Source organism: Neofelis nebulosa, chromosome 8 (genome assembly GCF_028018385.1).
Source record: "Neofelis nebulosa isolate mNeoNeb1 chromosome 8, mNeoNeb1.pri, whole genome shotgun sequence".
NCBI lineage: Eukaryota > Metazoa > Chordata > Mammalia > Carnivora > Felidae > Neofelis > Neofelis nebulosa.
Genome location: NC_080789.1, coordinates 36,816,871 through 36,842,420, shown reverse-complemented (window position 1 = coordinate 36,842,420; position 25,550 = coordinate 36,816,871). Strand labels below are relative to the sequence as shown.

Here is a 25,550-nt window from a genome sequence, read left to right as displayed (position 1 = left end):
TGATTATTAAAGTAAGATTAGTGATAACCATTATGATAATTATAAGACACTGAACAGACTTCATCTAAGAAAGTATTTAAGTTAAATTCCTAATAATATACAAGGAATTTTTTTAATTACCAGAGTATTAAAATCCACAAGAAAAACAAATATAGTAGAATATGCTTACTATTTTATTGAATTAAATATATAGGAATTGTTAATATATAAATATGAAGAATTGTTAATATACAAAAGAATTAAATATGTCTATAAAATTGAGATATATACTCTGATCAACACAGAATACATAAGAAAGCCAAGTTATCCCAGCAAAAGTAGAGTCAGTAGCAAGAAAAGGAAGACCTGATCGGCAATATAATTAATCAGATTCAAAGGGTGTCCACAGCTAATCAGCTTCAGTGGTCACACACAATAATCAAGTAAAAGGAGGATTCAACAGGGTGTTCTAAAATGATAAATTAACCAAAAGTACAAAAGAATAAAGCGGACCATGCAGACACAGTCCCTCATCTCCTAGGAGCTGACAATTCTTGATGGTCCAACTAATTATAATAAAATGCTAATAAGAAATATATAAGATTTTAATAGTACTAACAAATATACGAATACATCAACATGACAGGGCAATGGATAGGATAAACGTTGAAAGAATTTCTTACTTCTTGGAAAGCTACCAAGTCTCCAAAAATTAAAACTTTTATAAAGAAAAAAAAATTAGAAGTCTCAAGTTGTAATAATTCAAATTTTACTATAAAAAGGAATTTACTATTGATTAAGCAGTCTAGAAATTACCTTACACTACTTAACTAGAGCCATGTCTCAACCAAGAATTAAACTTTTTATAACCCATATCCAAAACCTGGCTAGCCTGAAATGATTCTATTTCGTTAAAGATCTGGCAGTATTACTGAAATGCCATGAAGGGGGTTTAATGGAAACCTAGGAAGACAAGACAAGAAATAATAAAAATAAGGATAAAAATAATATAGGATTTGTAATCATTGTAATAGAGTGTTGCCCATTTTCAAAGGTGTGTATTTTTTTTTTAATTTTTATTTTTTAAGACATTATTTTTTTTTTTAATTTTTTTTTTTAACATTTATTTTTGAGACAGAGAGAGACAGAGCATGAATGGGGGAGGGTCAGAGAGAGGGAGACACAGAATCTGAAACAGGCTCCAGGCTCTGAGCTGTCAGCACAGGGGCCCAATGCGGGGCTCGAACTCACAGACCGCGAGATAGTGACCTGAGCTGAAGTCGGCGCTCAACCGACTTGAGCCACCCAGACGCCCCTTAAGACATTATTTTTGAGTTATCTCTACACCCAATGTGGGGCTTGAACTCACAGCCCTGAGATCAAGAGTCACATGCTCTACCAACTGAGTCAGCCAGGCACCCCTAAAGGGGTTTAAAGCATTGAAAGTAACCTAGAATATAAAGAATTTAGAAGGATTTTTTTGGTAAACAATATTTAAAAATTGGGGGAAATTTACTTTGCTAAACTCAAAAAAATTTGTTTTATCCATGTCTGTGATATTTAGAGGAATTTTAAAAAGTGGTTTTAATAAAATCATGAGATTAATAAATTGTTTAATAATAAAGTCAAATATTAGTGACTATTACTTTCCCACACTAAAGTCCATCATTCAATAAACATTACTAATAAAATTCTAGCCAGAGGAAGGCAGAAATTTGCAAAGTAAACAAGTAAATAAGCAAGAAAAGTTCAGGTAGTTTGAAAGAAGCAAGGTGGAGTGATGCAATAGAAATGTGTAGCTGCATTCATTTGGACTGAGTTTCAGGGAGCGTCACTGAATCTGTGATGCTGGGGGTGAGATCTAAATGACAAGATCTGGGGCCGCAGAGTCCCAGGCAAAAAACAGCAAGAATGAGTGTCTTACAGCATATGTGTTTTCCTGTACCCAAGACTTAGAAAGACTTTCTTGGCATGGCTGGAAAATGATAGATGAGTTTATGAATGGCAGGAGAAAAGACCAGATCATGTAGGGCCTCGTTAGCCACAGGAAGAGGTGGGGTCTTTATTCCCAGCCAAATGAGGAGTCACTGGAGGGTTGGGCAGAAAGGAGTCAGGAAGCAGTCAACATGTTAGCCACTGTTCCTGTTTGAGGAAGAGTTTGCTGTGGAGCAAGAGTGCAAGATGGTTGTCTCTTTACCTGGATCCTGGTTCCAACACTCCCTTGCCCCACAAAGCCTTTATATTGGTCTCTTCTTTATATTGGTCACAGTGTGTGCTACTGTTTATGGCATTTTAGGAATCTGTTGTGTTTCATCTCCCCTCAAAAGTCTTAGGATAGAAGATCCTTCAGGGTCGGGATTCTATCTTGTATGTCTTTGCCTCAGTAACAGAGTGTAACTCGGTGGCCAATAAAAAATGAATATTGTATGAAGATGAAAGAATAAGAGTGTATTTTGCTCAGTGGCAATACGTAGAATCAATCCAGCTACCGTCCACAGAAGTGTTGAAAGAATTTTAAAAAATAAATGATTGTTGGTATTGGTATTAGTGGAGTATAAAAAAGGTGAGAATAAAGGTTGTCCCAACTTTTTATTCAGGACCAACTCGATATCTATTCTGGATAAAATAAAATAGAACTGTTAAAAAAAATTTAAGGGGCATCTGGGTGGTTCAGGTGGTTGAGCGTCCGATTCTTGGTACCGGCTCAGGTCAAGATCTCACAGTTTGTGAGTTCGAGCCCTTCGTGAGGCTCTACCCTGACAGCGTGGAGACTGCTTGGGATTCTCTGTCTCCCTCCCTCTCTCTCTCTGCCCCTCCCCAACTCACTCTGTCTCTCTCAAAAATAAATAAATAAACATTAAAAAAAGTTAAGGGGCGCCTGGGTGGCTCAGTCAGTTAAGCTTCCGACTTCAGCTCAGGTCATGATTTCATGGTTCATGAGTTTGAGCCCCACATCAGGCTCTCTGGTGTCAGCGCAGAGACTGTTTCGGATCCTCTGTCCACCTCCCTCACTTCCCCTCCTCTGTTAGTTCTCTCTCTCTCTCTCTCTTAAAAATAAATACATAAACATTACAAACATCTTAAAAAATTTTAAGAATTTAATTAATCTGGGTGGGAAAAATAAGGTTCAAAATGTTGCTGTCAGTTTGACAGTTAAGTTCCTTAGTAAAAGAAATGAAGAAAGAAGCAGATAGCTTCCTTATCGTTTATTAGTGAAAAAGAAATGAAGAAAGCACTTTGTGAACAGTATTAAAGGGACAGAATATCATGTATCAGAGAAGAATGGACTGCACAAAGGAAGGCCAGGATTCAGGATGTGTATTGGAGTCAGCACAGAAAGGTGGGCAGAGATGAGAAGGAAGAAAATTGCAGAGGTGGATGGCAGGAGGTCTGCTCGCCCATTAACAACACTGTATAGAAGCAGGGGGATGAATCAGATCCATGAAACCATTAAGGTACACACTTGTTGGCATGGATTTACTTACCTGGAGAGAACCTACTGAAATTGAAAACCACAGTTTAAGGGCTAACAAGAGAAGCATTGGTTGTCATCTACCCAAGCTTTTGATTTTGTAGATGAGCAAACTGAACTCCAGAAAGATGAAATCGCATTTTGAGGCCACACAGCTAAGGAACAGAAACACTGAAATTTGAATCCAGGTGTTCTAATTCCAGTTCATTGCCCCTGCCAAAATATTCTGCAAATTGGATGATGACAGTCCATTTCCCCTTATTTTGGTCGTAGTGTTCAAAATCCTTTTGGGGAAATTCACTCCTGCCGTTGTCTGCAGTCTTGGTGGGGGGGGGGGGGGAATTGGTGCTCAAGTTGTCTCCCAGCTAAGGCCTGAGCGTATGACCAAAAGCTAGACAAATGAGAGCTTCTCTCTCTGGGGCTTTGAATCCTGAATCCACTAATTCTAGGACAGGAAAAACGGATGGAGCTGAATCATCACAGCAGGCAAGCAGGCAAGTCTGTCAATTACATTCAGCTGCGTGAATCCCCGGAGCCTCCTCACTCTTGCTCCTCGTGAGCCTGGTTTTTCGTGTTGTTGTTATTTCACTTTTCCTTCCATTTTTGAATTATCTCATGTTACACACACTTATTCATTTTGTTACATATATAATATAATATAATATAATATAATATAATATAATATAATATAATATAATATAATATAATATATATATATAATAAAATTATATATTATATTATATTATATATATTATATATATTTTATATATTATATATTTTTATATATTATATTTTATATATTTTTTATATATTTTTACATATATTTAATATATAATACATATTTTTTAATCGTTTTGCTTAACACAACAGAGCCCATTTCTTTTGCTTACATCCAAAAAACTTTAATGCCAGCTCTGCTTCTAAGAATACAAACATGTCAGAACATGAGATCAGAACTTAAAGAAACAGTTAAAAGAAGAAAGGAAATGACAGAACCGAAGTTTTACAAACAAGACTGAAGCAGAATTTCAGATTAGGGGTATACACCTATTCATCCATGTACCGATATAATGCATTTTTATTAGGTATCTATACTGTGTCAGGCAGGAGTGAGATAGCAGCCGGTGGGCATCCAAATGAATGGAAGAGAGCCCACAACACATGCCAGAGACCTAACAGGCAAGCTGGGCAGCCGGAAGCAGAAAAAGTAGCACCCAAGAGCAAGGACTAATAGATTGGGAGAGAAAGCTGTCAGAACATGATCTGCAAGAAGACTGAACTATGTGCTCCCTGGAGCCTCATTCTTACTTCTGAGCCTGGTTCTTTCATTCTCCCTTCGGTTCTGGAAATTCTGAAATTGATCTCTGAATATAGGGCACAGCTGACCCCACAGGTAACACTAAGAACAGCAGGCACAATAAGACGACTCCACAGTTTTTCAATCTCTTACCTGGGCCTTGCAATTCTATTAAAATGTCACTGGGGGGAAATCAATGGTCAGGGAGAGGACACTGGGATTCTTGACATGATTTTGCATTTAGGAGCCCTGAGCCCGACAGTCCAACAGTCCTTCTCGCCGGGCCTCACTTTCCTCTTCTGCACAATGAAGAAACAACACCCACTCTGCTTGCCTCCTGAGTCGTGAGAAACACATAAGAAAATGGATGCAATAGCTTAGTAAATTGAGAAAAAAGATCAAGAGGAAAATGTAACTTTCCCTTTGGCATCGTTTTCAGCCTTTGTTATGAACAGCCATTTCTCAGCCATGGCAGAGAGAGAAGTTAAAAAAAAAAAAAAAAAAAAAAACAGCTAAAGAAAAGGAGATTGTGGCTCTTCTACTAGCTTCAAAGGCCAGCCTCCGGGTTATGCAGCTCCTAGAAATAAGGACAGAACAGAGGCTCTGGGAAGAGTTTTGACAAAAATTAAAGTGCAGGAAAGGCATGCCATGACTGAGAAATTACGAGTATTTGTTCAGAAAATATATGGATTGCCATTGGAAATAATCTCTTTGAAAATAAGAATATATCCTTTATTTCTGAATCCATGCATTTAGCATCTGTCACAAATAAACGCTGTTGAATAAATGCATGAATGAAAATTACTCTTGCTTTGGCCCCAAATACATATACTTGCCCAGCGTGGTACTCACGGTTTCTAAAATTGTGACATCAGTCATGCTGCTTAGAATGACAAACTCAGTACAGAATTTGTCTATTGTCCCTCTGGAGCCCTCTAATTTTACATCACTGATGAAAAATTACAGAAATGTAGAATGACAATGGGAATAAACCCATAGCAATAAAGGTAAGGTACCAATATTTTATTAGGAAGTTCAATTCCATGAAAGCAAGAATGAAGGACAGAGGAAGCAAAGTAAGGAAGGAGGAGTGGAAAATTAAAGTGGTACATCACCAAGCTGGGCAAAAATTTTTAACTTCAGCAACTGGTTTCTTGGCCATATGACCTACTATGTCCCAGAAACAGTCCATAACCAGGAAAGAAAAGAATTATTCGGCTAGCCTCTTCCTGTTCCAGACCTGTCCCAGTCCTCTTGTTAAAATTTACCCCACATCACAGCATCTCTAGATTGTGTTATCTCTCTTTCTGGGCAAGTTCTGAACCCACTTCAGGTCCAGTAAAGCCATTCAGTCAGGCACATGGTCAGGTTCTTCTTGGCACCCGCAATATCTTGTTGGACTAAAAGCACAGAAGCTGTCCAAGACTGCTAGTCTCAGGAGCCAGGGTGCCTGGCTGGCTCATTTGGTTAAACATCCGAGTATTTTGGATGAAGTCATGAGCCCACTGATATCACAGAGTCTGCTTGGGATTCTCTGTCTTCTCTCTCTGCCTCTTCCCTACTCACATGCTCCCTCTCTCTCTCTCTCTCTCTCTCTCTCTCTCTCTCTCTCTCTCTCTCTCTCAGAATAAATTAATAAACTTAAAAAAAAAGATCTCAGGAGTCAACTTGAGAAGTTCTCACTGGAGTAAAATGGAAAAATTAGCAGCAAAGATACTGACTACACTGTATAAAACAGATCAAATACTTTAAAATCCCTGAATTTTTCATAATACTAAAAAAACCAAAAGCAACCACATTTGTTTGTTAGGGCACCATTCTATTGTTTTGAAAACCAGTAAATAAAGGAAATACATTGATCACGTATCTTGCCTTTTCTATACAATCTATATTCAAGGTAACAAATAGCTAATATGGAAAAATTCTTTATAGTAGAATAGATCATTCAAAGATGTAGGAAAACTAAGAAAGTCAACATTTTGCAATCCTAGTGACATAGCAATCCAGTCAAAGATCATCAGTAGTTGCTAAAACCATTAGGTAAATGTTGGTGGGGAGCTTTGTGATAAATTGATTAGACTGACATTCTTTGAACCCACTGATTAATCTTCCTATCACTCAAAGTGGATCAACCAGACCTGATGCCCCTTCTTCTAATGTGATGCTATAGGAAGTACATAGCCCCATTCAGGCCATATTATTGCAAAAGGAAAAGGTTTTTGAAAACAACAACAACATTAATTTAATTAAGCATCTAGTTCTAAGTACCAGTTTTATAGAAAGCATTTAAAGAAACACTCCTTAACAGCATTATGACATGACTCACCTCATTCAGCTATTCCATATTTGTTTGTTTCTTCCTGTGAGAAAAACCATTAGTCTGAACTACATGGACACTGTATAATTATTATTCTTAAAGATTACAAATACATTATCATTAAAGTCCAAAGTGATCTCAAGAAGGGTATCTGACCTTTATTAATTTACTTATTCAATCAAGATTTATTAGCCATCTACTGTAGGTCTAGCACTGCAGTAAGAGCTATTGATTCAGAGATGCACATTAGAGTCTCCTTCCTGGATTTGATCACCGTTCCCTCAAAAGCTAGGATTCCATTCTTTTTTTTTTTTTAATGTTTATTTATTTTTGAGAGAGAGAGAGAGAGAGAGAAAGAGACAGAGCATGAGCGGGGGAGGGGCCGAAAGAGAGGGAGACACAGAATCTGAAGCAGGCTGCACGCTCTGAGCTGTCAGCACAGAGCCTGATGTGGGGCTCGAACCCATGAACCATGAGATTATGACCTGAGCTGAAGTCAGACGCTTAACTGACTGAGCCACCCAGGCACCTGAGGATAAATTAACCATGAAGAGGTATTTGGAAAGGAGTGGTAGGAAGAGCTCTGACCTAGTTATCTAAATATCTGATAGCAGTAAAGTAGATATTAGACATGATTCAGGGCCATGTTAATTAGAATGGTAAGAGTTTTAGTTTGGGAAATTAAAATATATATTTTTGGCATTGAATCATAAAGCATAAAGCATAAAAAATTGCTTTATTCTCAATTTGTTCATGGCTTCTTTGATCTGAAAGTCTAGTTTATATAGAATTGGTGCAATAAAAAATTCAAATAACATTTAGCATTTAAAAAAATTTTTTTAACATTTATTTATTTTTGAGACAGAGAGAGACACAGCATGAACAGGGGAGGGGCAGAGAGAGAGGGAGACACAGAATCTGAAACGGGCTCCAGGCTCTGGGCCATCATCCTGACGTGGGGCTTGAACTCACGGACCGCAAGATCGTGACCTAAGCTGAAGTCGGACGCTCAACCGACTGAGCCACCCAGGCGCCCCTAACATTTAGCATTTTAACATGAACTTTAAAAAAAAAAAAAAAAGTTTATTTATTTTGAGAGAGAGAGAGGTGGGGAGGGGCAGAGAGAGAGGGAGAGAGAATGCAGACCCGGGCTGGACTTCATGAACCATGAGACCACGACCTGAGCCGAAGTCAAGAGTCAGATATTTAACTGAGGCACTCCTGAACATTTTTTAAATTGGTTAGCAGGTACTTCACTTACAGAGAAGTAAAAAAAAAAAAAAAAAAAAAAAAAAAAAAGAACAAAAAATTGTTTTGGTATGAAAGAAGAACAATATATATAGTGTCATTAGTCACAAATGAACTTCTAAGAGAGTCAGCTGATTTTTAAAATTTGGAAAGAAGAAGAATGGAACCTCTGGAATTTCATCCTCATATGACAGAGTCCAACAAGGAGTCCTGCAGACTCCTTGTCAAACAAAGATTATATGCAAGTTTGTCATGTAATTGGAATAATATATCTCTTCTGTAGAGGGACTTTAGTTGCATCATTGTGTCCAGTAAGCATTTTTTAATCATCTTGGCTGGGAAGAAAGCTCAGGAGACTTCATAGTCTTTGAAATAATTTTGAAAAAGAACCCTTCATATTTCATAGAATACATTTTTCAACAAATTAACTAGAGTTATGAGAGTTTGGGAAAATAGGTCCTCTGAACTTCTTGAGGTCAATGAGAGTTTAACTTGCTTTCAAAAGGAATCTTTCTGTCTTATTGTCCCCTATGGGAAGCTTGAAAGACTCCTTCCTTACTTAAACTTGTGTCAAAATCCCACTTTCAGAGGACTGTTGAGACTGGCAAAAGGCCAGTTGAGACTGGCAAAAGGACTCTTTAACTTGCATTGAGGACAGTGGCAAGAAGCTAGATTGAAGAGAAGACAATTAGGACACCAAGAAATGGACTTCCTGGAGATACCCTGAGCAACTATATGAGAGACTCTTTCAAAGGAGAGCTCCGAATAGGGGATGTGACTGTGATAATACAGTGGATGATTTTGAGATTATCTCCCTCACATCCCTATTTAGAGAATTTCTTCTGATCTCAGTCCATCTCCTTGGTCCCCAAAGGAGCTATTGCAATAGTACTATCTTTGGGTGTTTTGCTTATAAATAGTGAATCTTAAGACCTCTGGATCCATGTTTCTTGCCACACATATGAAAGCACAGAGATAGCTGGCCAATAAGGAGAAAGGAATAATGAAGCAGAGGCACAAAATGATGAAAAAAAAAGACATGAGAAATAGAGTCCCAAACATTGGTATGCTAGGAGATGTTTAACAACTAGTACCCCATTTAAAAAAAATTTTTTAAAGGCCTGATGGGGGCGCCTGGGTAGCTCAGTCAGTAAAATGTCCAACTCTTGATCTTGGCTCAGGTCATGATCCCAGGGTCGTGAGATCAAGCCCTGTTTGGGGCTCCACACTGAGCATGGAGCCTGCTTAAGATTCTCTCTCTTTCTCCCTCTGCCCCTCTCCCTCGCTCACACTATCTCTTTCTCTAAAACAAAATAAGTGAATAAATAATGATAATAAATAAAAATTTTAAAGGCCTAATTGTAGCATTTGCCAATGACTGTGGTGTAAATTCTCCTATTATAGCTGATTTCAAACTACTAATGGGATGTCACTGAATGTAAGTTTGAAAGAGATTCCTAGTAGCACACCATTATATAGTATTTCCAACACAGAGATACAATTAATGTGTATAATTTCAAGAGCACAGATGATAATAAAATATCAAATAGGTAATATTAAAACCAGTAACAGCAAAAAAAAATCAGGAAATGATGAGATCTGATTAAGTTTACTTAACTGTATTTTTTTTTCAATTTTTAATAATGGCTGTGTTTTACAATGAGCTTTCAAAATTCCTGAATTTAATAATTGACCCTGGTTAGCTGGAAAGGCTGGTTCTGAGTGGGCCTGATGGTTTAAACATGCCTTGTTTCAGTTGTCTCTTAAACCAGCAATCCCTTTCTTGTCCTTGAATTACTTAAGATAACTCAGCGCTTTAAAAATTTTTTTTTAACATTTATTTATTTTTGAGACAGAGAGAGACAGAACATGAACAGGGGAGGGTCAGAGAGAGGGAGACACAGAATCTGAAACAGGCTCCAGGCTCTGAGCTGTCAGCACAGAGCCCGACGCAGGGCTCGAACCCACGGACCATGAGATCATGACCTGAGCCGAAGTCGGACGCTTAACCGACTGAGCCACCCAGGCACCCCTACTCAGTGCTTTTAAAGTAAGCCTCTCTCTCTCTCTGTCTCTCTCTCTCCCTCTCTCTCCCTCTCTCTCTCTCTCTGTTACACATAAGCTGACTCATGTTGGATTTTGGCCATTTGTCACATGGGTAGGTGTTTTACTAGGGGTTGGTTCTCACTACAATTTTCAAGATAGTAGAAAAAGTATAATATATAAAAATCCTTAATAGTACTTCCTTTTTACTGATTCCTTGTGTAAAGTACTATGGTTAACACTGATACAAGCTAACTTCAGGTTTTTTCCCCTCATGATTGCTTATACCAATTATCCTTCCACCATCCAGGCAGCTACAAGAGCTTGGCTTATGAATGCCTTCAGGGCCAGTGAGAATATAACTGGGAAGAAGGCATTGTTCATCTTCAAGGTTCAAATTAGGCTTTTTAAAAAGTCTGTCGTATAAGCTATAGTCTTGAAAGCAAGTGTTTCTCTTATAGAAGCTAGGCTTTTTTGAGTAATAAAAGATTTTGATGATCTCTAAAGACTAAGATCCTTGCAGTTCTCAGAGCACAGTGTTCATGGGTAAATCAGAGGATGAGGAGGATATGTGACAATGTAAGAACAATTTCCTATCTCAAAAAGATAGAAAAATGAGACTAATGGGTAATAAGGAAAATCAGTAAGGAAATGGCTAGAACTTAGAATGTGCTACCCTGAAAGATGCTCAAAGGTTCCACATTGCTGGAATTGGGGGTAGTATATAGCAGCACAATGACTGTGATAGAAGCCCAACCATACTTGAGAGTCTCCCACAATATAAAAGGCTACACATTTTTACAAGGTATCCCTGCAAGTTTCCAACATGGTCCCTAAGCAATAAAGCAGAATGACTGAGAAGGGTGTACCAGTGCGTGGGTCTTGGACCCCCCCAGGAGAGGACATGCTGAGGCCCATGGACTGCAAGAAGCCTAATGGGGCGGGGGGGGGGGGTAGGATGCGGGATTTACATTCATAACAATCAGAGGTTATTGCAGCACTGGGGCCTCTGGCAGTGAAAGCAACAAAGACCAGCTGCCTATTCCCAGACTTAGTGAATTACCCCCCAGCATAGGCCAGGGACAACAGAACATGGTAGTTGGATTAGAGGTTCCAACATGCCAATACTGGCATGGCTCAGGCACTCATAGTGTCTCTACAGAGGTCAGGAGAAAGAGAAGGGGATTAGAAACAAAGTCTGAGTTCTCCTCAGTTGGAAACATTTTATTACGTACCTTTAGCAGGCCCGGGCCTTATGAACAAAGTTCCATTATGTTGTATATAGACAAACATTAAAAGTTACCTTTTTCACACCTAAGATTTTTTTAAATAGTTTCTATAAATTCTTCCCACTAGAAATTTCTGGTTCAGTTTAGGATTAGGAGCAGGGATCATAGGATTTAAGATTTAGAGGCTAAGTATTCCTTGTCCCATTTTCTAGCCTGAGGTCTACTTACAAAAAAAAGTAGAGTCTGAGAATCACCGGAGTACATGGGTAATAAGTACTTAATTTGTCTTTGGGATAAACTAGGTCCTATATTCTTTTAAATATAAATATATATGATCCATAAATACATGTTGGGGCAACAGTTTTTGCCATATAATTTTGATATTTCCATTGGCACTTAAAGACTGGAATAGGTCCAAAGTGAAATTCAGCATTGTCCATTATAAGTATTTTTGTCTGAGTCCAAGATAAGTGCAGTTTGATAATAGATAGAACAAATATTAGTCATTTTTTAAAAGAAAGAAATAAAGGAAAAAAGAAGAAATTCATCCTCAAATGATTCAGATTCTGATTCTGGCCTAGGTTGAGTCTTGGGAATGTTCGTATCAACAAGTAGCTTTCTTAGGTAGTAATCTTGCAATGAAAAGAACCAACTCTACACATCCAGGCACAAAAATGGTCTTAGATTTGAGATAGTTCATAGCATTCAACCATAAATTGAAGGACCAGGCTTTGCAAAGAGGCATTAGGAAGCTCAGTTGATCTCAGTAACAGTAATTGGTAAACAGTTTCTCTTTTCAAGAGAGGAAGAAAGAAAGAAAGAAAGAAAGAAAGAAAGAAAGAAAGAAAGAAAGAAAGAGATGAAGGAAAGAAGAAAAGAAAAAGAAAAGAAAAGAAAGAAAAGAGAGAGAATTACACTCTTATTCAGTCTCTGCCTCAATTTTCTGAAGATTCAGACTCCAAGACAAGAGCATTTGATAGACTGAGTTTTGGTCTTATGTCCTCCAGTTGGCCAGAGGAAGCCAAGGTACATTGATTGGCAGTTCCATTAAAGGGGAAAAGTAGATCCCCAAAATAAAAGTAGGGGCTATTACTAGAAGAAAGAAGACTTGATGATAGGAAGACAAAACCACAGTTGTTCATCACAGAACCCAGGTAACTCAGATGTGGTAATGAAAACCACATGTCTAGAAAGATTGCCATTGGCTAGTCCAAGTGCAGTGGTATTTACAATTAATTGACCACAGCCAGTTACAGAAAGCTTGCCGTTGGGGATTCTATGATGATATCTGTATTGGCTTCCCAGGGCTGCCATAACAAAAGGCTACAAACTGAGTTGTTTAAAATAACGGAAAATTACCCTCTCACAATTCTGGAGGCTAAAAGCCTGAAATCAAAATGTATGCTGAGCTCTACTTTCATAAAGGCTCTAGGGTAGGATCCTTCTTTGCCTCTTAGACCAGCTTCTAGTGGCTCCAGGCATTCCTTGGCTTGGGATACATAACTCCAGTCTCCGGCTCAATCTTCACATGGCCTTCTTTGTGTTTTGGTACATCTCTATTTCAAATCTCCCTTTGCTTTTCCCTTACAGGAACACTTGTTATTGGATCTAGGTAGGACAAACCCAGTTCTGAAAATGATCTCATCTGAGATCCTTAATTTAATTATATTAGAAGTCTCTTTCTCTAAATGAGGTGACATTCATGGGTCAGGGATTACAACATGGACTTACCTTTTTTCTTTTAAGTTTATTTATGTATTTTGAGAGAGAGAGAGAGAGAGAGAGAGAGAGAGAGAGAGAGAGAGATATCATGAGCCGGGGAGGGGCAGAGAGAAGAAAGAGATTGAATCCCAAGCAGGCTCCATGCTCCATGCTGAGTTGACAATTAGGGGCTCCATCCCTTGACAGTGAGATCATGACCTGAGCCAAAATCAAGAGTCAGACATTTAACCAACTGAGCCACCCAGGTGCCCCAACATGGACTTATCTTTTGCAGGGAATGGGGGCCACCATTCAATTCACTACCCTATCCTTAAAGACTATTCAAGCTCTAGAGTAGATTCCAGGGATGATACAATATATAACTAAAAATCAAGGTCAATTGTGATAAGTTCCAAATAACATTTAAAAAAAGAAAGAGAAAAGGGGCACTTTGGTGACTCAGTTGGTTGAACATCCGATTTTGGCTCAGGTCATGATCTCGGGGTTTGTGAGTTTGAGCCCTGCATTGAGCTTGCTGCTGTCAGTACAGAGCCCACTTTGGATCCTCTGTCCCCCTCTCTCTTGACCCATCCCCCACTCATGCTCTCTCTCAAAAATAAAAAAATAAGCATTTTAAAAAAGTAAATAAACATTTTTTTTAAAAAGGAAAGAGAAAAAAAATTCTGGGTCCAACATAAAGGGGTAAGCACACTTTCTGAGAAAATGAGAGAAGACCTATGGGCAAATAAATGGCATCTCCAGTAGACAGATATGATAAAGAGAGTGTTCTAGCCAGAAAAAAAAAAAAAAAAAAAAACTATGTGAACAAAGCTTTGGAAGCTGAAAAGAAGAAAATATGATTAATCCATTAGTTTCATATAGATTTTAAATTGAAAGCATCACAAACACTGAATAATTTGATCAGAAAATAAATTTTTTAGAGGATATTGAGTTCTTCACACAGTCTCCAGGAAAACTGAGAACCAGATTCAGAAGGTAGGATGAACATCATACACAGAACTGATCTTATGAAGAAATCATGCCTTCCCCACCGCCCCCACCCCACATTTGGGCACAGGTTGTTATATGTTATACCAATGCTATCAATGACCAATGCTATCCAGATTCCTGCCACATTCCCCTCTTGTACTGTAAAAAGAAAAGTAATGTTAGCAAGGATTGGCCCATGTAGTAGGCAGAATTCAATGATGGTACCCTATGATATCCCATCCTAATTTCCAGGATTGTGAATATGATGACATACCATTACTGAAATTATGTTAGATTACATGGCACAAGTGTTTATACAGATGCATTTAAGGCCACTACTCAGTTGACTATAGAGAGATTATCTAGGTGGGCCTAATTTAATCAAAGAGGGGTTTTTTTTGTTGGTTTTTTTTTGTTGTTGGTTTTTTTACATAAAGACTATTCTAGTTGGTGGTGCTATGGGAGGTCAGAGACATTTGAAGCACAAGGATTTGGTGTGCTGTTTCTGGCTTTAAAGATGAAGGGGGCCGTATAGAAAGACAGGAGCGTGATCTCTGGCTAACATCCAGGAAAGAGATGGGGACCTCAGTCCTATTAATGCAAGGACCTGAATTCTGCCAATGATCTGAATGAGACTGGGAGCATATTCTTCTCCAGAGCCTCCACATAAGAGTCCGTCCTGGCCCACACCTTGATTTTGACCTGTGAGACCCTAAGCAGAGAACCCAGATAGGTCTACTCTGACTTCTGACCTACAGAACTGTGAGCTAATAAATGGGTGAAATTTTAAGCCTCTCTAACTTGGTGGCAATTCGTTATAGCAACAGTAGAAACCAAATATAGCTAGCTTCAAGGATGTTTTATTAGATCATGGAACCGAGCCCAGGGTCTTGTCGCTCAGCACTTTCTTTTGTGGGACTGTCTCCTCCTACAGATTGTGTGCGAGGTTCTACCTGCTGCGGTTAAGGCCAAGTGCCCTCTCCCTGCTCCCACTTCGGACCTCTTCCTTCAGTTCACTCTGACTGAGTCTCGCCCACGTGCCTGACAAAAGAGGAATGGGACCAGAGCTTACTCCCTCCTAAAAAGTCCTGAGGTGGGTTGCCCAGACCTTGAAGACACTAGGCCTTGGAGCATATCCTCTTGCCCTTTTTCTTCCTGATAGCTGGAAGTGCAAAGATGTGAGTCTTCTTCTTGTCCACCCAAATTATGAACCTATTAAGAAATGAAGAATTGGCAGATAGCAAAAATATCCCCTTCGTTCAGGGGTCATATTCAAAATATTTAATACTTTCATGGGCACCTGGTTGGCTCAGTCAGTTGAGTCTGACTCTTGCTTTCAGCTCAGGTCATGATCTCACAGTTTTGGGAATTCAAGCCCCACGTTGGGCTCTGCACTGGCAGCACGAAGCTTGCTTGGGATTCTGTCTCTCTTCCTCTCTCTTCCCCTCCCCTACTCATGCTGTCTCTGTCTCTCTCAAATAAATAAACTAAAAAATTACAAAATATTTAATACTCTCTATGCTAATACAAAGTAAAATACAGATTCAATATTTAAAATCTAGTTCCTTATTATCTAAATACAGAATATGTTATAAAGTACACAATCATGATAACTTGCAATGCAAATATTGATCAAATAATTCTAACAATTAAGTCATTTGTTGATTTTTATAAATTGTTGATATAATCTTTTGTTTGACAAAGTTGTAAACAGCTAAGTAACACTCATATCAAAGTCATGACCTTGAACCGCATCAACGTTTTTGACTTCCCACTTAAAGTTTTAGCTGCTGGTGATATGTAACTTAATAAGTAGAGAATATCTCTTAATGTCTATTATGTAGTTCATGGTACTACTCTCTCAGATTATACCTTTGTTTAAATAATACCAATTAAACATTTAAAAATATTAAGCTTTTTAATATAGTGAAAAATTTTAAGCAATCTGTACAGTAATACAAATTTATATATAAACCAATGTTAAAATATATCCCCTTCATTACCTAAATTCTTCTGAAACTTTTATATATTCAATATTTCTATTATTGACTAAATCACTAGATAATTTCTTGAAGTATTTATTTAATAGGCTTAATTTCATCGATTTTTTCCTACTTCAGTGAACAAAGTTTTATAAGATTTTTAGACACTTTTCAGGATTCGATAAATTAGAAATCTTTTTTTTTCTTGTTATCAAAACAACAATGATTTTCATATACCAAACAGGTTACTAATTTTTACTGAGATAAAACTTTGTTTTATTTCAAATGATACAGTTTTTTGACATGACTATAATGTGTTTTTTTTTTACTTTCATAGTTTCCCTTAATTTTATGTTTCAACCATTCTCATTATTTGTTTACTGCTGTCAGTTTTTGTAACTGAGATGTGTTGTTTTCTTATACAGCTCAAGACCATACTGACTCTCTGCTAGACTCTCACTTATTAAAGCTATATCTCTATAAATAGTTCATTTTACAAATATTTAAGTACCCCCATTTCACAATTTTTATTAAATGTAGTAACCAGGTTTTTGCAATTTGGGCACCATACACTATTAAAGTACAAATAGTTTTCCAATTTTTATTCTTTTACTCCAACAAGTTCTGTTTTTTGTTTTTTTTTAATTCTTTTAGTGTTTATTTTTGAGAGAAAGGGAGAGAGACAGAGTGCGAGTGGAGGAGGGTCAGAGAGAGAGGGAGACACAGCACCCAAAGCAGGCTCCATGCTCTGAGCTGTCAGCAAAGAGCCTGATGTGGGGCTTGAACTCACGAACCATGAGATGGTTGCCTGAGCTGAAGTCGGACGCTTAAACGACTGGCTGAGCCACCCAGGCGCCCCATACTCCAACATGTTCTGACATGTTGACTCTCTTCAAAGTTTATTTGGCTGTATGGGAGTAAATCAAAGTTATTGAGAAAATATTTAAAGTGATTCACATCATCCAGTGATAAATGAGTACAGTGACTGATTTGGTGCATTAAAATATCTGGGAAATTTTCTTAAATTTTCTTTGGGACTCTCAACTTTCTCCCATAGCATTCCTCTAACATCTTCTGTGCAAAGTTCAATTGGGTTTTCACATAATTTATCTCATTGAAACTATTTTTCTCAAGCAATAAAATTAGATGTTATTTTGGCCATTGTTCTTTCTAGTTCTGGATAAACAAAAGTACTAACCTATATTTTAAATCATAAACTTCAGATTTTAAGTAAATTATTAAGACATTTTAATGTGAAACACTTGGTGCTTTGTTAATAACTTAAAATTTTGAAAATTTATTGCCTTGATATTTAAGATATCTGAAAAGTATTGTCTCATTACTGTAGATAAATGTTTTGACCCAGAAGAACAATATATCCAGTGTACAATCTTATGTACATATTGATATTATTCTTTTCTTTAAGTTCTATTAAATAATATGTATCTGAAAATGCTTGATTTTTTCAGCTATCAGATAGTGTTAAAATTTATTATGGCACTTTTTAAAGATTTTTTTATTTGCTTATTGACACTCCTATAAAAATTCTCGTCTGTAATTTGTTTTCCAATTCTCCAAGTGTGTTACTATGTGAAACTGAGTTCTTTTCCATGTTGTCCTCATTGATAACCACAGGTTTTCCTTTTCTTTCTTTCTTTTTTTTAATGTTTATTTATTTTTGAGAGAGAGAGACAGATGGAGTGTGAGCAGGGGGTGGGAGTGCAGAGAGAGAGGGAGACATAGAATCTGAAGCAGGCTCCAGTCTCTGAGCTGTCAGCACAGAGTCTGACATGGGGCTCGAACCCACGAGCTGTGAGATTATGACCTGAGCTGAAGTCAGACGCTTAACTGACTGAGCCACCCAGGCGCCCTAGGTTTTCTTTATTAGAATCATGAGCTTTAACAAAACATGAGAGTAGTTCTTAATGTATTGTGGAATACTTCTAATTGGAATAATACAAACTTGGGGACCATCTACATTACCATTTATGTCACTAACAAAAACCAAGATCAAGTTGTTTTTTTATTCCAATATACTCATTAATTCATTTGTTTGTACTACTTCTTACATAGTATCAATCATTTCAAGTTGTTTTGGTTGCTATAGTTTCAGGCTATGGTTTAATGTTAATATCCTTTCGTCTTGATTACCCTACAGATTTAGAGGATTCAGGTTTATAACATCTGAAATTCACATTAAGAAACTTATCTAAACTTTGGAGTCCCTTCAATTTAGGAGGTGACTTTAATTGTTTTATTGTAAATTCTTTAATGGCCAGAGTATACTTGGCCCTTTGATGTTCTGAAATTTGTCAGCACAGTATACAATAACTCTAATGCCATTGTCTACTCAATAGTCTGTCCCAAATTTTGTCAAAATATGTTTTCTAATCAACTAACCAAGGTTCTACAATGAGATAAAGAGACAGCATAACATAAAATTGCTAACAACATAGAGATGACCAGAATTTCTATATAAACCTCTCCTATTAGGAATTTCCTGGGGTAAGATTAAGTTTCAAAATTTAATCCCACTGAAAGTTTTAGTCTAAAGACATAAATTCAGAAATCAAATCGTTTTGCCCTTGTGGGCTAAATTTTCAAAGAAATTATAAAGTACAAAAGCCATAAGTTAAAGTCCAAAGGAGTTAAAATTTAAAATGAAATGTTTTGTCCCTATGAAGTAAAATTCAAATGAATTAAAGATGAGAGTCATCCTTCCCGTCTTCCTTTTCTACTCAATCTCAGCCAGTAAGGTTTCATTGTGATTGTTTAGCAGTCAAGGCTGATGTATTCTCTGAATAGAAATGAAAAAGTTCCTTCAGGGCCTCAGAAGAAAGAGTCCAAAAAAGTCAATAGGACACCAAATGATCCAATACTTCTTGATCCCCCAAATTTATAAAATAAGCCAATACTTAGTCTCGATGCAGTTCCCCAAATCCAGTCTTCAGTATTTTCAAAGACCATAGCAGAAACACAATGTCTTATGAGAGAGAACACCTTGTGACTTTCAGCCTCACAGGGGTGTTAGCCAGCCTATGGGCAGCTGTCCAGGGTCTACACCTAAAGGTCCTTACCCATAGATGGAAGAAATTTCTCATCAAGAAATTAATTTTGGCACTACAAATATACCATAACTGGCAGGAAAGATCCACCTATACACATGGTTTTCTCTCTCAGACAGTGACATTTTTGACATCACTGCCTTTTACAAAGTTTAGAAATTTTTTGTGGTAGGCAGCCCTAGTTATCAGGTATTAAATCGAGGTATCTTTTCTGCATGTTTAGTACTCCTTAATTTCCATTTGCTTATTGATTCTGGTGTGTCTGGCCCTCCAATACTGAAATGAGTATAAGCTATACCTACTGACATAGACTCCACTATATATTATGTTCCAGTATTTTCCATCTTGCCACAGAAGCCTTTGACAATGCCTTTTGCTGTGGAATAGCTTAAGTCAAAGAAACCTGCCTCTTGGGAAAATTTCTCCTTTATTTCCACATTTGTCTCAGCAGAAAAGTCATCCTCAATACATTCAAACACTGAAGCTTCTTTTGAGGCTTCTTTAGTATGTACCTCCGGGGGTCTAGGCTAGACTAATACCCAGGCTATGTGCTCTTAAGACATGGGAATTTCTCACATTTTTAATGTGCTGGACACGAACAGCATTTCTCTTGTTATTATATCTCTTTCTGCCTCAACCATGTCTCAATTCTTTTCATAAAGTTAAATCTGCTTCTTAAATGGATCCTTTCCTTCTCTAACCAATGTAAAATTAGTACCATTTATAGAATCTCAAGGTCTTGTTTTCTTTCACTTTTACTTTGCTTTTTGGACAGACATTTATTTGTCTAACAATTTTTCATAATAAGAAATAGGAAATGAGTGAGCTCTGGACTTGCCAGAGCAACTATTTTTCAAATAAATCTTGGCTACCTCCATGTCTATGAATTGGATATTCTTACTCAGGAGGAATTCTCCCATCAGACCAACATCTGTCCAAGGTCTGAACTTGATCTATTATTTGCCAGCTCAGCTCTCCTTGAATAACTTTGTTGCACCTTCTCGTGGAATCTCAATTACATAAATTTCTTAATCAGGGACCCCCAGGACACAGGCAATAGCTGTTGCTTCCCTGGTAAGAGCCTCATTTCACTTTGATCCTCTGTAATGCTTTGAATATTTTATGATGCTCCTCTGGTCTTCCTTTTGCAGACCAGTCCAATTTACTTTAACCACTTTTAATAGCTGTCACATTCTTTAAGTGGTAATTTCCACATAAATCTTACTATGGATGTTACTTGTAGCTCTGACAAAGTTTCCTTCTGTATTGTCTTTTCCTGGATCTCTATCCCTCTAGGTAAGTTTATTCCAGGAAGCTTTGTGAGACCTTGTCTCTCTTTCTCTACCAGATTCTTTTTTTTTTTTTTTAAGTTTATTCATGTATTTTGGGAGAGAGAGTGAGAACAGGGTCCTGGCAGAAGAGAGAGGGAGGGAGAATCCCAGCAGGCTCTGTGCTGTCATCACAGAGCCCAGTGTAGGGCTTGAACCCACAAACCATGAGATCATGACCTGGGCAGAGAACAAGAGTCAGATGTTTAACCAACTGAGCCACCCAGGTGCCCCTCTGCTAGATTCTTTAAGAGCCCAGCACACTGGGCTCAAACAGTGAGTAAAATATCAGCCCCATTCTAAAACACATTTCAAGAACAGTTAGAAGGAGATTTATCTCCTTTATCCTTTTATCTTCCTCTATCCTAGCCTATGTGAACTCATTTCTCCATTCCTGTCTCTCTAGTCTCCCACTGAAAGTTCAGCTTCCTCCTAAGGAAAGAGGAATTCTCCCTCTAGCTTAATTCTTTGTTCTTATCCTGCTGCTCCTCTTCTGACACTAAGACTGAAGGATGTATTTCAAACTACTCTGGTTTCTCGATTTCCTGAATGAAATGAATTCCTAGAACTAGAAATTTCCAGGCCCACGACGCTTTGTTGCATCAGTCATTTTATTCAGTTCTGTACTTCAACACAAGAAGATGACCTCTTTCTGAGAGAAGCTGCTGTTCCCTTTTATTCATTCATAGAGTTAAGGACACAGAGTACCCCTCCCCATGTAAATTAACACTTTGCATCTCCAAAATCTAAGACTTGTGTCTCCGCATAACTGGAGAGACTCTTGAGTCTGCAAACAAATGGCTTGAATGCTAAGAATTGGCCCACCAAACTGAGGCTGGAATCGGATTTTACAGGTTTAATGCTTAATATAATTTTCTGGGCCACCTTTTAAGAAAAAGAACACAAAATTTTGAATACAAAACTAGATAAGAAAAATAGGTAGCTACATAGAATAAGGAAGAAAAACAGTAAATTACAAACTTTAAGATCTATAAACATCACCAAATTCAAAGAGATAATGATATATTATATTAATTGTTTAAAACACCTTGGTAATAATTTTCTCTTGCATTTTTCTATGCATTCTCTTTGATCGCCTCTTCACACAAGGATTTTTTTGTAGAGAATATAGGAATATAAGAAGGTAATTCAGCCTTTTCTTTAGGTTGACCGATTTTTTACTATTATTAATAGTCAGGGCCCATCAAATTTTTTACTTCACACACATAGATATATTTACTATTCATCATACAGCTATGGAGTTGTGGGCCACAAAGATGGATCTTGTTACAGTATTTTCTACCAGAACTCCAATGTATTTCCAAATCAGTTACCTTAAGCCAGATTCCAAAACAGCCTGGAGCCATTTGTTAAAAGAAACATTTCTTTAAGCAACTGTAGTGAAAATATCTTAATTCTTGGGGCACCTGGGTGGCTCAGTTGGTACAGCATCTGACTTCAGTTCAGGTTGATCTCACGATTCGTGGGCTTGAGCCCTGTGTCGGGCTCTGGGCTGACAGCTCAGAGCCTGGAGCCTTCTTCAGATTCTGTGTCTCCCTCTCTCTCTGCCCCTCCCCCCACTCACACTCTGTCTCTCTCTCTCTCAAAAATAAACATTAAAAAAGAAGAAGAAAATATCTTAATTCTCACATTCCCTGATAACATAACCATGTGAGCATATTGTAAGGACCCATGCAAATGGAGGGCCCTAAAGCAAATACTTAATTAGCTTCAGGATAAATCTGCCTCTATCCTTTGTAATTTCCTTCCTGGGTCCTAAATACAGTTGAAAGCAGGAGAAAATGGCACAGAATCTAGGACAGCACATTTTTTCTCTCTACCCAAGTCTGGCACAAATGCCTTGAAGCTGGAAGCTTACACAATAGAATTCTTGTAGTTCAGAGGAAATTTAGTTACTGTTTAAAGCCCTAGCTTACCTAATTTTTTAATGACATGGTTAAATAGAAAATATTTCTTTGGCCTCTGTTATCCAAAAGTTCTTCAAAAGTTCTTCATCGAAACTCTCAGACCACACCAGCTTAGGAAAATCTGTACCTGCATATTTCAAGGTTAATCCAAAATAGCCCAAAACTTGAGAGTGCTCCCTTAAGGCTTGGCCACTATCAAAAATGCCTTTGGTAATGGATAAAACGACCAAAGTTCAGTGATCGGTCAAGGTGGGAGAAAAATCCTCACCAAGATTCTCATTTTTGGTATTATTTTGATCCTCAAATTCGACTAAATTCTGTTTCTCAAGCTCCTTGGTTATCAGAAACGTTGTGGTGGAGGAAAGGCGTGAATAGTTCCTTCTCTGCTTTCCAGCTTCTCTCAGTCTCGGTGGCTTCCTAACAGAAGAGACTGAAATGTGGGCTTGCAGGTAGATAATTCATTTCTAGGAAGTGATTCCAGGGGATGGTGGTAAAGGATGGGAACTGAAACCATGACAGAAAAAAAAGCTGCTACTGCAGTCCATTTTTGAGACATCTATGACTAAACAAATGGGAGTTGATGTCAATGCGACCTTTTGCAGATCCAGGGAGTGCACACCCCGAAACTGTGCACTGGAGAGAAGCTCCTGTCCCCACACCGGTCAAGGAGTGACAATTCCCTTGCACTTCCAGGGTGTACGTACATGAATGCCAGGAATACATGCAGGCTGCTCAAACTTGAGTGCTAGGGAAGTTTCCGTAGGCATCCAGAGCTATGGAGTCTGAGAAGCAACTGGGCAGGGAGTGAGAGATAAATCTAGCTGAGACGAACTGTTATCAGGGTGCACATACGGAAAACGGGCTGTTATGTCACGGGTACAGTGAAAGGTAGACCAGAAGGACATGACGCTACCGCAAGAAGCAGCCAATCCACATCAGATTTCTGAACCCAAAGGAAGATAAAGTGGCAAATGGCCGGGGCGGGGGGGGGGGGGGGGGTGGGCGGAGAGAATACCACCTTATTAATATAAAGGTGATATTGGAAAATATGGCTTAGGCGCATGGCAGCAATATTCTTTCTTATGTTGAACCTCAGATTTGGACGGACTTAATTAATCACAGGCGAGGCTAGGCCACCACTGAACTTCCACTGGGCCCTGCCCGTACAAAACAGTCAACGTGGAGGAACGAAGGGGGTATGTGCTTCCAGTAGGCAACTGGCTCCGAAAAAGGAAGAGTGAGAGGTAGTAGCTGACGGAGCTGTGCAAGGTCAATCCTTTGTCCCCAACCCCCTTGGGGAAGAGGGAGTTAAATGGTGGAGAGAGGCAGAAGGGTTCTGTCAGACGCATTCTTTTAGGAGTGGGGAAGAAGCATTCCCTTCTAGCAGAATATTATCCTTATTCAGGACTTCCTCTACCATGTGATCAAGGCCAAAAGGAAGACAAGATTCACATAAGTGTTAGAAAAGAAGCAAAGGAGGCACTACCTATACCCCTGGGCTATGAAAAAGAGTCACCCACACGGCTCAGTTTAGGTCACCCCTTGGAACTGTGCTGTGGTTTAGGGCCAAAGCCTCAGAGTGGTAAGGGGCAGTCGTGAGCATGGCCTTGTCTTCTTCATGACCTCAAGAATGAGGGTGATGTGTGGAAAGACATAATGTGCTATTTAGGCTCTCACGTTCTTCCTATCCCTTTCTCTATCACCAATTTTAAAATAAGATACAAACATTTGATAATCAATGAATAGTCAAAATTTCTGAATTAAGGAAATAAACTCAGAAAGAGGGGAGGAAAGTCACAATCATTTCCTGGTCTAATATGCTTCAAGAATAATATTAAGTGTTTCACGAGTTTCTCCTTTAATCTTTACAATTAAACTGTATACTATCAATTTTACAAACGCAGGAACTTACACCGGAAGATATTTTAAAGTTTAATAAGAGATAAAACAATGAATTGAAATTAATATTGACTCTAAAACCTATATTTCCAAAACTTTATTATATCTTACATAGGGACTTTAAACAGGTATTAGTATGACTTTTTCCCTCAAAAAAAAAAAAAAAAAAAAAGAAGAAGAAGAAGAAGAAGAAGAAGAAGAAGTCCCAATTGGATTCATTACAAAGGAAAGCATCTTTTTCCTTTCTCCATCCTCAAATTGCAATATCAACTAAGCCTTTAACAAAGCTGAGACTCCCATTGCATGGGGTTGTTTCCATATGCAGGATTCTGGGCTTAACACACTATATAATTATTTTCAGGTTCTAAAAATAATGCCACTCACTCATGCCAGTGAAGCACGTAAGGGAAGTTTTCGGTCTTTAGAATGAGCAAAGAGCCTGAGCACAGAAATGACATCTCCAAAATTCTTAATATTTTTAGACAACCAAAATCTTAGTTTATACAGCTCATTTCTAGCTGTCAAGCTTTCACACTGCCATTAACAAGAGGCAATGAATGCAAGATACTTTCCTGAAAATGCTTTTATGTGTTAAGAATCACTTAAGAATTAATGTCATTGTATGACCTTGTGCTTTTCACGCCATAGAAAGAAAATAAATTGAATTCTAACGATAACCATAGCTACCTCTAGCTACATGATAAACTTGTTTGCCCTTGTGTAGGAAGTTTTCCAATTCAATTTTACTGAATTGTTTAAGGAAGAACAAGAATTTTTGTGTGTGTGAGCAAATTGTAAAGTTTAAGCAGACTAACTTATTTTTGTAAGAAAAAAAAAGAGAGAGAAGAAGAAGAAATTATTGCTACTAACCTCTGTTCTCAGAAGGAACCCAAGGAGACGAAACACTATGGCAAAGGCCTGAGTGGGAGGGGGACACTCTCAAAAAAAAGCCTGGGAAAAAAGCCAAGAAGAAAAGTCAGGCACTGTTCTAAAAGCATGGTAGGAAGGCATATTTATCTCGCTGAAAAACAGAGAAAAGCAATAGTTCATCCAGCACCCTTTCCTTATTTTT

At 38.0% G+C, this 25,550-nt stretch overlaps 1 long non-coding RNA gene across 1 annotated transcript; it reads right to left on the bottom strand.

The window, feature by feature from the left end:
- Positions 1 to 3,170: 3,170 nt before the first annotated feature.
- LOC131519149 (uncharacterized) lies at positions 3,171 to 22,232 on the bottom strand. The gene is made up of 3 exons (XR_009265495.1): positions 22,079 to 22,232; positions 4,902 to 5,085; positions 3,171 to 3,389 (listed from the first exon to the last, which is right to left on the bottom strand). It is a non-coding gene; the product is annotated as an uncharacterized LOC131519149 (long non-coding RNA).
- Positions 22,233 to 25,550: the final 3,318 nt, after the last annotated feature.